Source organism: Maylandia zebra, linkage group LG13, assembly GCF_041146795.1.
Source record: "Maylandia zebra isolate NMK-2024a linkage group LG13, Mzebra_GT3a, whole genome shotgun sequence".
Lineage (NCBI taxonomy): Eukaryota > Metazoa > Chordata > Actinopteri > Cichliformes > Cichlidae > Maylandia > Maylandia zebra.
This window is the reverse complement of record NC_135179.1, coordinates 35,088,415-35,103,712: the sequence shown is the minus strand read 5'-3', so window position 1 is coordinate 35,103,712 and position 15,298 is coordinate 35,088,415.

Below are 15,298 nucleotides of genomic sequence, written 5' to 3'. Positions count from 1 at the left end.
ACTCAAGGTTCCCGTGCTGGGAAAACAGGTTTTGCAGCTGTTTGAGCTAAGATTTCCAAGTTATTCACATAATGAAAACCTATACTTTGTTTCGGTGGAGTTCCCCATTCAAATGCATGTAACAGTGAGAAACGCACTGTCTTGGCGAAAGAAAGCGTTTTTGTACAACTTCATATGAATAGCTGTAACTTTTGATAGAAGACTCGGATACACATGTTTATGGCTTTATCTTATAGAACTCAAGGTCTCCGTGCTGGGAAAACAGGTTTTGCAGCTGTTTGAGCTAAGATTTCCAAGTTATTCACGTAATGAAAACCTATACTTTGTTTCGGTCGAGTTCCCCATTCAAATGCATGTAACAGTGAGAAACGCACTGTCTTGGCGAAAGAAAGCTATTTTGTACAACTTCATATAAATAGCTGTAACTTTTGATAGAAGACTCAGACAAACATGTTTATGGCTTTATCTTATAGAACTCAAGGTTCCCGTGCTGGGAAAACAGGTTTTGCAGCTGTTTGAGCTAAGATTTCCAAGTTATTCACATAATGAAAACCTATACTTTGTTTCGGTGGAGTTCCCCATTCAAATGCATGTAACAGTGAGAAACGCACTGTCTTGGCGAAAGAAAGCTATTTTGTACAACTTCATATAAATAGCTGTAACTTTTGATAGAAGACTCGGATACACATGTTTATAGCTTTATCTTATAGAACTCAAGGTTCCCGTGCTGGGCAAACAGGTTTTGCAGCTGTTTGAGCTAAGATTTTCAAGTTATTCACATAATGAAAACCTATACTTTGTTTCGGTCGAGTTCCACATTCAAATGCATGTAACAGTGAGAAACGCACTGTCTTGGCGAAAGAAAGCTATTTTGTACAACTTCATATAAATAGCTGTAACTTTTGATAGAAGACTCGGATACACATGTTTATGGCTTTATCTTATAGAACTCAAGGTTCCCGTGCTGGGAAAACAGGTTTTGCAGCTGTTTGAGCTAAGATTTTCAAGTTATTCACATAATGAAAACCTATACTTTGTTTCGGTCGAGTTCCCCATTCAAATGCATGTAACAGTGAGAAACGCACTGTCTTGGCGAAAGAAAGCGTTTTTGTACAACTTCATATAAATAGCTGTAACTTTTGATAGAAGACTCAGACAAACATGTTTATGGCTTTATCTTATAGAACTCAAGGTTCCCGTGCTGGGAAAACAGGTTTTGCAGCTGTTTGAGCTAAGATTTCCAAGTTATTCACATAATGAAAACCTATACTTTGTTTCGGTCGAGTTTCCAATGTAACAGTGAGAAACGCACTGTCTTGGCGAAAGAAAACGTTTTTGTACAACTTCATAGAAATAGCTGTAACTTTTGATAGAAGACTCAGCCAAACATGTTTATGGCCTTATATTATAGAACTCAAGGTTTCCGTGCTGGGAAAACAGGTTTTGCAGCTGTTTGAGCTAAGATTTCCAAGTTATTCACATAATGAAAACTTATACTTTGTTTCGGTCGAGTTCCCCATTCAAATGCATGTAACAGTGAGAAACGCACTGTCTTGGCGAAAGAAAGCGTTTTTGTACAACTTCATATAAATAGCTGTAACTTTTGATAGAAGACTCAGACAAACATGTTTATGGCTTTATCTTATAGAACTCAAGGTTCCCGTGATGGGAAAACAGGTTTTGCAGCTGTTTGAGCTAAGATTTCCAAGTTATTCACATAATGAAAACCTATACTTTGTTTCGGTCGAGTTCCCCATTCAAATGCATGTAACAGTGAGAAACGCACTGTCTTGGCGAAAGAAAGCGTTTTTGTACAACTTCATATAAATAGCTGTAACTTTTGATAGAAGACTCAGACAAACATGTTTATGGCTTTATCTTATAGAACTCAAGGTCTCCGTGCTGGGAAAACAGGTTTTGCAGCTGTTTGAGCTAAGATTTCCAAGTTATTCACATAATGAAAACCTATACTTTGTTTCGGTCGAGTTCCCCATTCAAAATGCATGTAACAGTGAGAAACGCACTGTCTTGGCGAAAGAAAACGTTTTTGTACAACTTCATTTAAATAGCTGTAACTTTTGATAGAAGACTCAGACAAACATGTTTATGGCCTTATATTATAGAACTCAAGGTCTCCGTGCTGGGAAAACAGGTTTTTCAGCTGTTTGAGCTAAGATTTCCAAGTTATTCACATAATGAAAACCTATACTTTGTTTCGGTCGAGTTCCCCATTCAAAATGCATGTAACAGTGAGAAACGCACTGTCTTGGCGAAAGAAAAGGTTTTTGTACAACTTCATAGAAATAGCTGTAACTTTTGATAGAAGACTCAGACAAACATGTTTACGGCTTATATATTATAGAACTCAAGGTCTCCGTGCTGGGAAAACAGGTTTTGCAGCTGTTTGAGCTAAGATTTCCAAGTTATTCACATAATGAAAACTTATACTTTGTTTCTGTCGAGTTCCCCATTCAAATGCATGTAACAGTGAGAAACGCACTGTCTTGGCGAAAGAAAGCTATTTTGTACAACTTCATATGAATAGCTGTAACTTTTGATAGAAGACTCGGATACACATGTTTATGGCTTTATCTTATAGAACTCAAGGTTCCCGTGCTGGGCAAACAGGTTTTGCAGCTGTTTGAGCTAAGATTTCCAAGTTATTCACATAATGAAAACCTATACTTTGTTTCGGTCGAGTTCCCCATTCAAATGCATGTAACAGTGAGAAACGCACTGTCTTGGCGAAAGAAAGCGTTTTTGTACAACTTCATATAAATAGCTGTAACTTTTGATAGAAGACTCAGACAAACATGTTTATGGCTTTATCTTATAGAACTCAAGGTTCCCGTGCTGGGAAAACAGGTTTTGCAGCTGTTTGAGCTAAGATTTCCAAGTTATTCACATAATGAAAACCTATACTTTGTTTCGGTGGAGTTCCCCATTCAAATGCATGTAACAGTGAGAAACGCACTGTCTTGGCGAAAGAAAGCTATTTTGTACAACTTCATATAAATAGCTGTAACTTTTGATAGAAGACTCAGACAAACATGTTTATGGCTTTATCTTATAGAACTCAAGGTTCCCGTGCTGGGAAAACAGGTTTTGCAGCTGTTTGAGCTAAGATTTCCAAGTTATTCACATAATGAAAACCTATACTTTGTTTCGGTGGAGTTCCCCATTCAAATGCATGTAACAGTGAGAAACGCACTGTCTTGGCGAAAGAAAGCGTTTTTGTACAACTTCATATGAATAGCTGTAACTTTTGATAGAAGACTCGGATACACATGTTTATGGCTTTATCTTATAGAACTCAAGGTCTCCGTGCTGGGAAAACAGGTTTTGCAGCTGTTTGAGCTAAGATTTCCAAGTTATTCACGTAATGAAAACCTATACTTTGTTTCGGTCGAGTTCCCCATTCAAATGCATGTAACAGTGAGAAACGCACTGTCTTGGCGAAAGAAAGCTATTTTGTACAACTTCATATAAATAGCTGTAACTTTTGATAGAAGACTCAGACAAACATGTTTATGGCTTTATCTTATAGAACTCAAGGTTCCCGTGCTGGGAAAACAGGTTTTGCAGCTGTTTGAGCTAAGATTTCCAAGTTATTCACGTAATGAAAACCTATACTTTGTTTCGGTCGAGTTCCCCATTCAAATGCATGTAACAGTGAGAAACGCACTGTCTTGGCGAAAGAAAGCGTTTTTGTACAACTTCATATAAATAGCTGTAACTTTTGATAGAAGACTCAGACAAACATGTTTATGGCTTTATCTTATAGAACTCAAGGTTCCCGTGCTGGGAAAACAGGTTTTGCAGCTGTTTGAGCTAAGATTTCCAAGTTATTCACATAATGAAAACCTATACTTTGTTTCGGTGGAGTTCCCCATTCAAATGCATGTAACAGTGAGCAACGCACTGTCTTGGCGAAAGAAAGCTATTTTGTACAACTTCATATAAATAGCTGTAACTTTTGATAGAAGACTCAGACAAACATGTTTATGGCTTTATCTTATAGAACTCAAGGTTCCCGTGCTGGGAAAACAGGTTTTGCAGCTGTTTGAGCTAAGATTTCCAAGTTATTCACATAATGAAAACCTATACTTTGTTTCGGTGGAGTTCCCCATTCAAATGCATGTAACAGTGAGAAACGCACTGTCTTGGCGAAAGAAAGCGTTTTTGTACAACTTCATATGAATAGCTGTAACTTTTGATAGAAGACTCGGATACACATGTTTATGGCTTTATCTTATAGAACTCAAGGTCTCCGTGCTGGGAAAACAGGTTTTGCAGCTGTTTGAGCTAAGATTTCCAAGTTATTCACGTAATGAAAACCTATACTTTGTTTCGGTCGAGTTCCCCATTCAAATGCATGTAACAGTGAGAAACGCACTGTCTTGGCGAAAGAAAGCTATTTTGTACAACTTCATATAAATAGCTGTAACTTTTGATAGAAGACTCAGACAAACATGTTTATGGCTTTATCTTATAGAACTCAAGGTTCCCGTGCTGGGAAAACAGGTTTTGCAGCTGTTTGAGCTAAGATTTCCAAGTTATTCACATAATGAAAACCTATACTTTGTTTCGGTGGAGTTCCCCATTCAAATGCATGTAACAGTGAGAAACGCACTGTCTTGGCGAAAGAAAGCTATTTTGTACAACTTCATATAAATAGCTGTAACTTTTGATAGAAGACTCGGATACACATGTTTATGGCTTTATCTTATAGAACTCAAGGTTCCCGTGCTGGGCAAACAGGTTTTGCAGCTGTTTGAGCTAAGATTTTCAAGTTATTCACATAATGAAAACCTATACTTTGTTTCGGTCGAGTTCCACATTCAAATGCATGTAACAGTGAGAAACGCACTGTCTTGGCGAAAGAAAGCTATTTTGTACAACTTCATATAAATAGCTGTAACTTTTGATAGAAGACTCGGATACACATGTTTATGGCTTTATCTTATAGAACTCAAGGTTCCCGTGCTGGGAAAACAGGTTTTGCAGCTGTTTGAGCTAAGATTTTCAAGTTATTCACATAATGAAAACCTATACTTTGTTTCGGTCGAGTTCCCCATTCAAATGCATGTAACAGTGAGAAACGCACTGTCTTGGCGAAAGAAAGCGTTTTTGTACAACTTCATATGAATAGCTGTAACTTTTGATAGAAGACTCGGATACACATGTTTATGGCTTTATCTTATAGAGCTCAAGGTTCCCGTGCTGGGAAAACAGGTTTTGCAGCTGTTTGAGCTAAGATTTCCAAGTTATTCACATAATGAAAACCTATACTTTGTTTCGGTGGAGTTCCCCATTCAAATGCATGTAACAGTGAGAAACGCACTGTCTTGGCGAAAGAAAGCGTTTTTGTACAACTTCATATAAATAGCTGTAACTTTTGATAGAAGACTCGGATACACATGTTTATGGCTTTATCTTATAGAACTCAAGGTCTCCGTGCTGGGAAAACAGGTTTTGCAGCTGTTTGAGCTAAGATTTCCAAGTTATTCACGTAATGAAAACCTATACTTTGTTTCGGTCGAGTTCCCCATTCAAATGCATGTAACAGTGAGAAACGCACTGTCTTGGCGAAAGAAAGCTATTTTGTACAACTTCATATAAATAGCTGTAACTTTTGATAGAAGACTCAGACAAACATGTTTATGGCTTTATCTTATAGAACTCAAGGTTCCCGTGCTGGGAAAACAGGTTTTGCAGCTGTTTGAGCTAAGATTTCCAAGTTATTCACGTAATGAAAACCTATACTTTGTTTCGGTCGAGTTCCCCATTCAAATGCATGTAACAGTGAGAAACGCACTGTCTTGGCGAAAGAAAGCGTTTTTGTACAACTTCATATAAATAGCTGTAACTTTTGATAGAAGACTCAGACAAACATGTTTATGGCTTTATCTTATAGAACTCAAGGTTCCCGTGCTGGGAAAACAGGTTTTGCAGCTGTTTGAGCTAAGATTTCCAAGTTATTCACATAATGAAAACCTATACTTTGTTTCGGTGGAGTTCCCCATTCAAATGCATGTAACAGTGAGCAACGCACTGTCTTGGCGAAAGAAAGCTATTTTGTACAACTTCATATAAATAGCTGTAACTTTTGATAGAAGACTCAGACAAACATGTTTATGGCTTTATCTTATAGAACTCAAGGTTCCCGTGCTGGGAAAACAGGTTTTGCAGCTGTTTGAGCTAAGATTTCCAAGTTATTCACATAATGAAAACCTATACTTTGTTTCGGTGGAGTTCCCCATTCAAATGCATGTAACAGTGAGAAACGCACTGTCTTGGCGAAAGAAAGCGTTTTTGTACAACTTCATATGAATAGCTGTAACTTTTGATAGAAGACTCGGATACACATGTTTATGGCTTTATCTTATAGAACTCAAGGTCTCCGTGCTGGGAAAACAGGTTTTGCAGCTGTTTGAGCTAAGATTTCCAAGTTATTCACGTAATGAAAACCTATACTTTGTTTCGGTCGAGTTCCCCATTCAAATGCATGTAACAGTGAGAAACGCACTGTCTTGGCGAAAGAAAGCTATTTTGTACAACTTCATATAAATAGCTGTAACTTTTGATAGAAGACTCAGACAAACATGTTTATGGCTTTATCTTATAGAACTCAAGGTTCCCGTGCTGGGAAAACAGGTTTTGCAGCTGTTTGAGCTAAGATTTCCAAGTTATTCACATAATGAAAACCTATACTTTGTTTCGGTGGAGTTCCCCATTCAAATGCATGTAACAGTGAGAAACGCACTGTCTTGGCGAAAGAAAGCTATTTTGTACAACTTCATATAAATAGCTGTAACTTTTGATAGAAGACTCGGATACACATGTTTATGGCTTTATCTTATAGAACTCAAGGTTCCCGTGCTGGGCAAACAGGTTTTGCAGCTGTTTGAGCTAAGATTTTCAAGTTATTCACATAATGAAAACCTATACTTTGTTTCGGTCGAGTTCCACATTCAAATGCATGTAACAGTGAGAAACGCACTGTCTTGGCGAAAGAAAGCTATTTTGTACAACTTCATATAAATAGCTGTAACTTTTGATAGAAGACTCGGATACACATGTTTATGGCTTTATCTTATAGAACTCAAGGTTCCCGTGCTGGGAAAACAGGTTTTGCAGCTGTTTGAGCTAAGATTTTCAAGTTATTCACATAATGAAAACCTATACTTTGTTTCGGTCGAGTTCCCCATTCAAATGCATGTAACAGTGAGAAACGCACTGTCTTGGCGAAAGAAAGCGTTTTTGTACAACTTCATATGAATAGCTGTAACTTTTGATAGAAGACTCGGATACACATGTTTATGGCTTTATCTTATAGAGCTCAAGGTTCCCGTGCTGGGAAAACAGGTTTTGCAGCTGTTTGAGCTAAGATTTCCAAGTTATTCACATAATGAAAACCTATACTTTGTTTCGGTCGAGTTCCCCATTCAAATGCATGTAACAGTGAGAAACGCACTGTCTTGGCGAAAGAAAGCGTTTTTGTACAACTTCATATAAATAGCTGTAACTTTTGATAGAAGACTCGGATACACATGTTTATGGCTTTATCTTATAGAACTCAAGGTCTCCGTGCTGGGAAAACAGGTTTTGCAGCTGTTTGAGCTAAGATTTCCAAGTTATTCACGTAATGAAAACCTATACTTTGTTTCGGTCGAGTTCCCCATTCAAATGCATGTAACAGTGAGAAACGCACTGTCTTGGCGAAAGAAAGCTATTTTGTACAACTTCATATAAATAGCTGTAACTTTTGATAGAAGACTCGGATACACATGTTTATGGCTTTATCTTATAGAACTCAAGGTTCCCGTGCTGGGCAAACAGGTTTTGCAGCTGTTTGAGCTAAGATTTCCAAGTTATTCACATAATGAAAACCTATACTTTGTTTCGGTGGAGTTCCCCATTCAAATGCATGTAACAGTGAGAAACGCACTGTCTTGGCGAAAGAAAGCGTTTTTGTACAACTTCATATAAATAGCTGTAACTTTTGATAGAAGACTCAGACAAACATGTTTATGGCTTTATCTTATAGAACTCAAGGTTCCCGTGCTGGGAAAACAGGTTTTGCAGCTGTTTGAGCTAAGATTTCCAAGTTATTCACATAATGAAAACCTATACTTTGTTTCGGTGGAGTTCCCCATTCAAATGCATGTAACAGTGAGAAACGCACTGTCTTGGCGAAAGAAAGCTATTTTGTACAACTTCATATAAATAGCTGTAACTTTTGATAGAAGACTCAGACAAACATGTTTATGGCTTTATCTTATAGAACTCAAGGTTCCCGTGCTGGGAAAACAGGTTTTGCAGCTGTTTGAGCTAAGATTTCCAAGTTATTCACATAATGAAAACCTATACTTTGTTTCGGTGGAGTTCCCCATTCAAATGCATGTAACAGTGAGAAACGCACTGTCTTGGCGAAAGAAAGCTATTTTGTACAACTTCATATGAATAGCTGTAACTTTTGATAGAAGACTCGGATACACATGTTTATGGCTTTATCTTATAGAGCTCAAGGTTCCCGTGCTGGGAAAACAGGTTTTGCAGCTGTTTGAGCTAAGATTTCCAAGTTATTCACATAATGAAAACCTATACTTTGTTTCGGTGGAGTTCCCCATTCAAATGCATGTAACAGTGAGAAACGCACTGTCTTGGCGAAAGAAAGCTATTTTGTACAACTTCATATAAATAGCTGTAACTTTTGATAGAAGACTCAGACAAACATGTTTATGGCTTTATCTTATAGAACTCAAGGTTCCCGTGCTGGGCAAACAGGTTTTGCAGCTGTTTGAGCTAAGATTTTCAAGTTATTCACATAATGAAAACCTATACTTTGTTTCGGTCGAGTTCCCCATTCAAATGCATGTAACAGTGAGAAACGCACTGTCTTGGCGAAAGAAAGCTATTTTGTACAACTTCATATAAATAGCTGTAACTTTTGATAGAAGACTCGGATACACATGTTTATGGCTTTATCTTATAGAACTCAAGGTTCCCGTGCTGGGAAAACAGGTTTTGCAGCTGTTTGAGCTAAGATTTCCAAGTTATTCACATAATGAAAACCTATACTTTGTTTCGGTCGAGTTCCCCATTCAAATGCATGTAACAGTGAGAAACGCACTGTCTTGGCGAAAGAAAGCGTTTTTGTACAACTTCATATAAATAGCTGTAACTTTTGATAGAAGACTCAGACAAACATGTTTATGGCTTTATCTTATAGAACTCAAGGTTCCCGTGCTGGGAAACCAGGTTTTGCAGCTGTTTGAGCTAAGATTTCCAAGTTATTCACATAATGAAAACCTATACTTTGTTTCGGTGGAGTTCCCCATTCAAATGAATGTAACAGTGAGAAACGCACTGTCTTGGCGAAAGAAAGCGTTTTTGTACAACTTCATATAAATAGCTGTAACTTTTGATAGAAGACTCAGACAAAAATGTTTATGGCTTTATCTTATAGAACTCAAGGTCTCCGTGCTGGGAAAACAGGTTTTGCAGCTGTTTGAGCTAAGATTTCCAAGTTATTCACATAATGAAAACCTATACTTTGTTTCGGTGGAGTTCCCCATTCAAATGCATGTAACAGTGAGAAACGCACTGTCTTGGCGAAAGAAAGCTATTTTGTACAACTTCATATAAATAGCTGTAACTTTTGATAGAAGACTCAGACAAACATGTTTATGGCTTTATCTTATAGAACTCAAGGTTCCCGTGCTGGGAAACCAGGTTTTGCAGCTGTTTGAGCTAAGATTTCCAAGTTATTCACATAATGAAAACCTATACTTTGTTTCGGTGGAGTTCCCCATTCAAATGCATGTAACAGTGAGAAACGCACTGTCTTGGCGAAAGAAAGCTATTTTGTACAACTTCATATGAATAGCTGTAACTTTTGATAGAAGACTCGGATACACATGTTTATGGCTTTATCTTATAGAGCTCAAGGTTCCCGTGCTGGGAAAACAGGTTTTGCAGCTGTTTGAGCTAAGATTTCCAAGTTATTCACATAATGAAAACCTATACTTTGTTTCGGTCGAGTTCCCCATTCAAATGCATGTAACAGTGAGAAACGCACTGTCTTGGCGAAAGAAAGCTATTTTGTACAACTTCATATAAATAGCTGTAACTTTTGATAGAAGACTCGGATACACATGTTTATGGCTTTATCTTATAGAACTCAAGGTTCCCGTGCTGGGCAAACAGGTTTTGCAGCTGTTTGAGCTAAGATTTTCAAGTTATTCACATAATGAAAACCTATACTTTGTTTCGGTCGAGTTCCCCATTCAAATGCATGTAACAGTGAGAAACGCACTGTCTTGGCGAAAGAAAGCTATTTTGTACAACTTCATATAAATAGCTGTAACTTTTGATAGAAGACTCGGATACACATGTTTATGGCTTTATCTTATAGAACTCAAGGTTCCCGTGCTGGGAAAACAGGTTTTGCAGCTATTTGAGCTAAGATTTCCAAGTTATTCACATAATGAAAACCTATACTTTGTTTCGGTGGAGTTCCCCATTCAAATGCATGTAACAGTGAGAAACGCACTGTCTTGGCGAAAGAAAGCTATTTTGTACAACTTCATATAAATAGCTGTAACTTTTGATAGAAGACTCAGACAAACATGTTTATGGCTTTATCTTATAGAACTCAAGGTTCCCGTGCTGGGAAAACAGGTTTTGCAGCTGTTTGAGCTAAGATTTCCAAGTTATTCACATAATGAAAACCTATACTTTGTTTCGGTGGAGTTCCCCATTCAAATGCATGTAACAGTGAGAAACGCACTGTCTTGGCGAAAGAAAGCTATTTTGTACAACTTCATATAAATAGCTGTAACTTTTGATAGAAGACTCAGACAAACATGTTTATGGCTTTATCTTATAGAACTCAAGGTTCCCGTGCTGGGAAAACAGGTTTTGCAGCTGTTTGAGCTAAGATTTCCAAGTTATTCACATAATGAAAACCTATACTTTGTTTCGGTGGAGTTCCCCATTCAAATGCATGTAACAGTGAGAAACGCACTGTCTTGGCGAAAGAAAGCGTTTTTGTACAACTTCATATAAATAGCTGTAACTTTTGATAGAAGACTCAGACAAACATGTTTATGGCTTTATCTTATAGAACTCAAGGTCTCCGTGCTGGGAAAACAGGTTTTGCAGCTGTTTGAGCTAAGATTTCCAAGTTATTCACATAATGAAAACCTATACTTTGTTTCGGTGGAGTTCCCCATTCAAATGCATGTAACAGTGAGAAACGCACTGTCTTGGCGAAAGAAAGCTATTTTGTACAACTTCATATAAATAGCTGTAACTTTTGATAGAAGACTCAGACAAACATGTTTATGGCTTTATCTTATAGAACTCAAGGTCTCCGTGCTGGGAAAACAGGTTTTGCAGCTGTTTGAGCTAAGATTTCCAAGTTATTCACATAATGAAAACCTATACTTTGTTTCGGTGGAGTTCCCCATTCAAATGCATGTAACAGTGAGAAACGCACTGTCTTGGCGAAAGAAAGCTATTTTGTACAACTTCATATAAATAGCTGTAACTTTTGATAGAAGACTCAGACAAACATGTTTATGGCTTTATCTTATAGAACTCAAGGTCTCCGTGCTGGGAAAACAGGTTTTGCAGCTGTTTGAGCTAAGATTTCCAAGTTATTCACATAATGAAAACCTATACTTTGTTTCGGTGGAGTTCCCCATTCAAATGCATGTAACAGTGAGAAACGCACTGTCTTGGCGAAAGAAAGCTATTTTGTACAACTTCATATAAATAGCTGTAACTTTTGATAGAAGACTCAGACAAACATGTTTATGGCTTTATCTTATAGAACTCAAGGTTCCCGTGCTGGGAAAACAGGTTTTGCAGCTGTTTGAGCTAAGATTTCCAAGTTATTCACATAATGAAAACCTATACTTTGTTTTGGTCGAGTTCCCCATTCAAATGCATGTAACAGTGAGAAACGCACTGTCTTGGCGAAAGAAAGCTATTTTGTACAACTTCATATAAATAGCTGTAACTTTTGATAGAAGACTCGGATACACATGTTTATGGCTTTATCTTATAGAACTCAAGGTTCCCGTGCTGGGCAAACAGGTTTTGCAGCTGTTTGAGCTAAGATTTTCAAGTTATTCACATAATGAAAACCTATACTTTGTTTCGGTGGAGTTCCCCATTCAAATGCATGTAACAGTGAGAAACGCACTGTCTTGGCGAAAGAAAGCTATTTTGTACAACTTCATATAAATAGCTGTAACTTTTGATAGAAGACTCGGATACACATGTTTATGGCTTTATCTTATAGAACTCAAGGTTCCCGTGCTGGGCAAACAGGTTTTGCAGCTGTTTGAGCTAAGATTTTCAAGTTATTCACATAATGAAAACCTATACTTTGTTTCGGTCGAGTTCCCCATTCAAATGCATGTAACAGTGAGAAACGCACTGTCTTGGCGAAAGAAAGCGTTTTTGTACAACTTCATATAAATAGCTGTAACTTTTGATAGAAGACTCGGATACACATTTTTATGGCTTTATCTTATAGAACTCAAGGTTCCCGTGCTGGGAAAACAGGTTTTGCAGCTGTTTGAGCTAAGATTTCCAAGTTATTCACATAATGAAAACCTATACTTTGTTTTGGTCGAGTTCCCCATTCAAATGCATGTAACAGTGAGAAACGCACTGTCTTGGCGAAAGAAAGCTATTTTGTACAACTTCATATAAATAGCTGTAACTTTTGATAGAAGACTCAGACACACATGTTTATGGCTTTATCTTATAGAACTCAAGGTTCCCGTGCTGGGAAAACAGGTTTTGCAGCTGTTTGAGCTAAGATTTCCAAGTTATTCACATAATGAAAACCTATACTTTGTTTTGGTCGAGTTCCCCATTCAAATGCATGTAACAGTGAGAAACGCACTGTCTTGGCGAAAGAAAGCTATTTTGTACAACTTCATATAAATAGCTGTAACTTTTGATAGAAGACTCGGATACACATGTTTATGGCTTTATCTTATAGAACTCAAGGTTCCCGTGCTGGGCAAACAGGTTTTGCAGCTGTTTGAGCTAAGATTTTCAAGTTATTCACATAATGAAAACCTATACTTTGTTTCGGTGGAGTTCCCCATTCAAATGCATGTAACAGTGAGAAACGCACTGTCTTGGCGAAAGAAAGCTATTTTGTACAACTTCATATAAATAGCTGTAACTTTTGATAGAAGACTCGGATACACATGTTTATGGCTTTATCTTATAGAACTCAAGGTTCCCGTGCTGGGCAAACAGGTTTTGCAGCTGTTTGAGCTAAGATTTTCAAGTTATTCACATAATGAAAACCTATACTTTGTTTCGGTCGAGTTCCCCATTCAAATGCATGTAACAGTGAGAAACGCACTGTCTTGGCGAAAGAAAGCGTTTTTGTACAACTTCATATAAATAGCTGTAACTTTTGATAGAAGACTCGGATACACATTTTTATGGCTTTATCTTATAGAACTCAAGGTTCCCGTGCTGGGAAAACAGGTTTTGCAGCTGTTTGAGCTAAGATTTCCAAGTTATTCACATAATGAAAACCTATACTTTGTTTCGGTGGAGTTCCCCATTCAAATGCATGTAACAGTGAGAAACGCACTGTCTTGGCGAAAGAAAGCGTTTTTGTACAACTTCATATAAATAGCTGTAACTTTTGATAGAAGACTCAGACAAACATGTTTATGGCTTTATCTTATAGAACTCAAGGTTCCCGTGCTGGGAAAACAGGTTTTGCAGCTGTTTGAGCTAAGATTTCCAAGTTATTCACATAATGAAAACCTATAATTTGTTTCGGTGGAGTTCCCCATTCAAATGCATGTAACAGTGAGAAACGCACTGTCTTGGCGAAAGAAAGCGTTTTTGTACAACTTCATATAAATAGCTGTAACTTTTGATAGAAGACTCAGACAAACATGTTCATAGCTTTATCTTATAGAACTCAAGGTCTCCGTGCTGGGAAAACAGGTTTTGCAGCTGTTTGAGCTAAGATTTCCAAGTTATTCACATAATGAAAACCTATACTTTGTTTCGGTCGAGTTCCCCATTCAAATGCATGTAACAGTGAGAAACGCACTGTCTTGGCGAAAGAAAGCGTTTTTGTACAACTTCATATAAATAGCTGTAACTTTTGATAGAAGACTCAGACAAACATGTTTATGGCTTTATCTTATAGAACTCAAGGTTCCCGTGCTGGGCAAACAGGTTTTGCAGCTGTTTGAGCTAAGATTTCCAAGTTATTCACATAATGAAAACCTATACTTTGTTTCGGTCGAGTTCCCCATTCAAATGCATGTAACAGTGAGAAACGCACTGTCTTGGCGAAAGAAAGCTATTTTGTACAACTTCATATAAATAGCTGTAACTTTTGATAGAAGACTCAGACAAACATGTTTATGGCTTTATCTTATAGAACTCAAGGTTCCCGTGCTGGGAAAACAGGTTTTTCAGCTGTTTGAGCTAAGATTTCCAAGTTATTCACATAATGAAAACCTATACTTTGTTTCGGTGGAGTTCCCCATTCAAATGCATGTAACAGTGAGAAACGCACTGTCTTGGCGAAAGAAAGCTATTTTGTACAACTTCATATAAATAGCTGTAACTTTTGATAGAAGACTCAGACAAACATGTTTATGGCTTTATCTTATAGAACTCAAGGTTCCCGTGCTGGGAAAACAGGTTTTGCAGCTGTTTGAGCTAAGATTTCCAAGTTATTCACATAATGAAAACCTATACTTTGTTTCGGTCGAGTTCCCCATTCAAATGCATGTAACAGTGAGAAACGCACTGTCTTGGCGAAAGAAAGCTATTTTGTACAACTTCATATAAATAGCTGTAACTTTTGATAGAAGACTCAGACAAACATGTTTATGGCTTTATCTTATAGAACTCAAGGTCTCCGTGCTGGGAAAACAGGTTTTGCAGCTGTTTGAGCTAAGATTTCCAAGTTATTCACATAATGAAAACCTATACTTTGTTTCGGTCGAGTTCCCCATTCAAATGCATGTAACAATGAGAAACGCACTGTCTTGGCGAAAGAAAGCGTTTTTGTACAACTTCATATGAATAGCTGTAACTTTTGATAGAAGACTCGGATACACATGTTTATGGCTTTATCTTATAGAGCTCAAGGTTCCCGTGCTGGGAAAACAGGTTTTGCAGCTGTTTGAGCTAAGATTTCCAAGTTATTCACATAATGAAAACCTATACTTTGTTTCAGTCGAGTTCCCCATTCAAATGCATGTAACAGTGAGAAACGCAC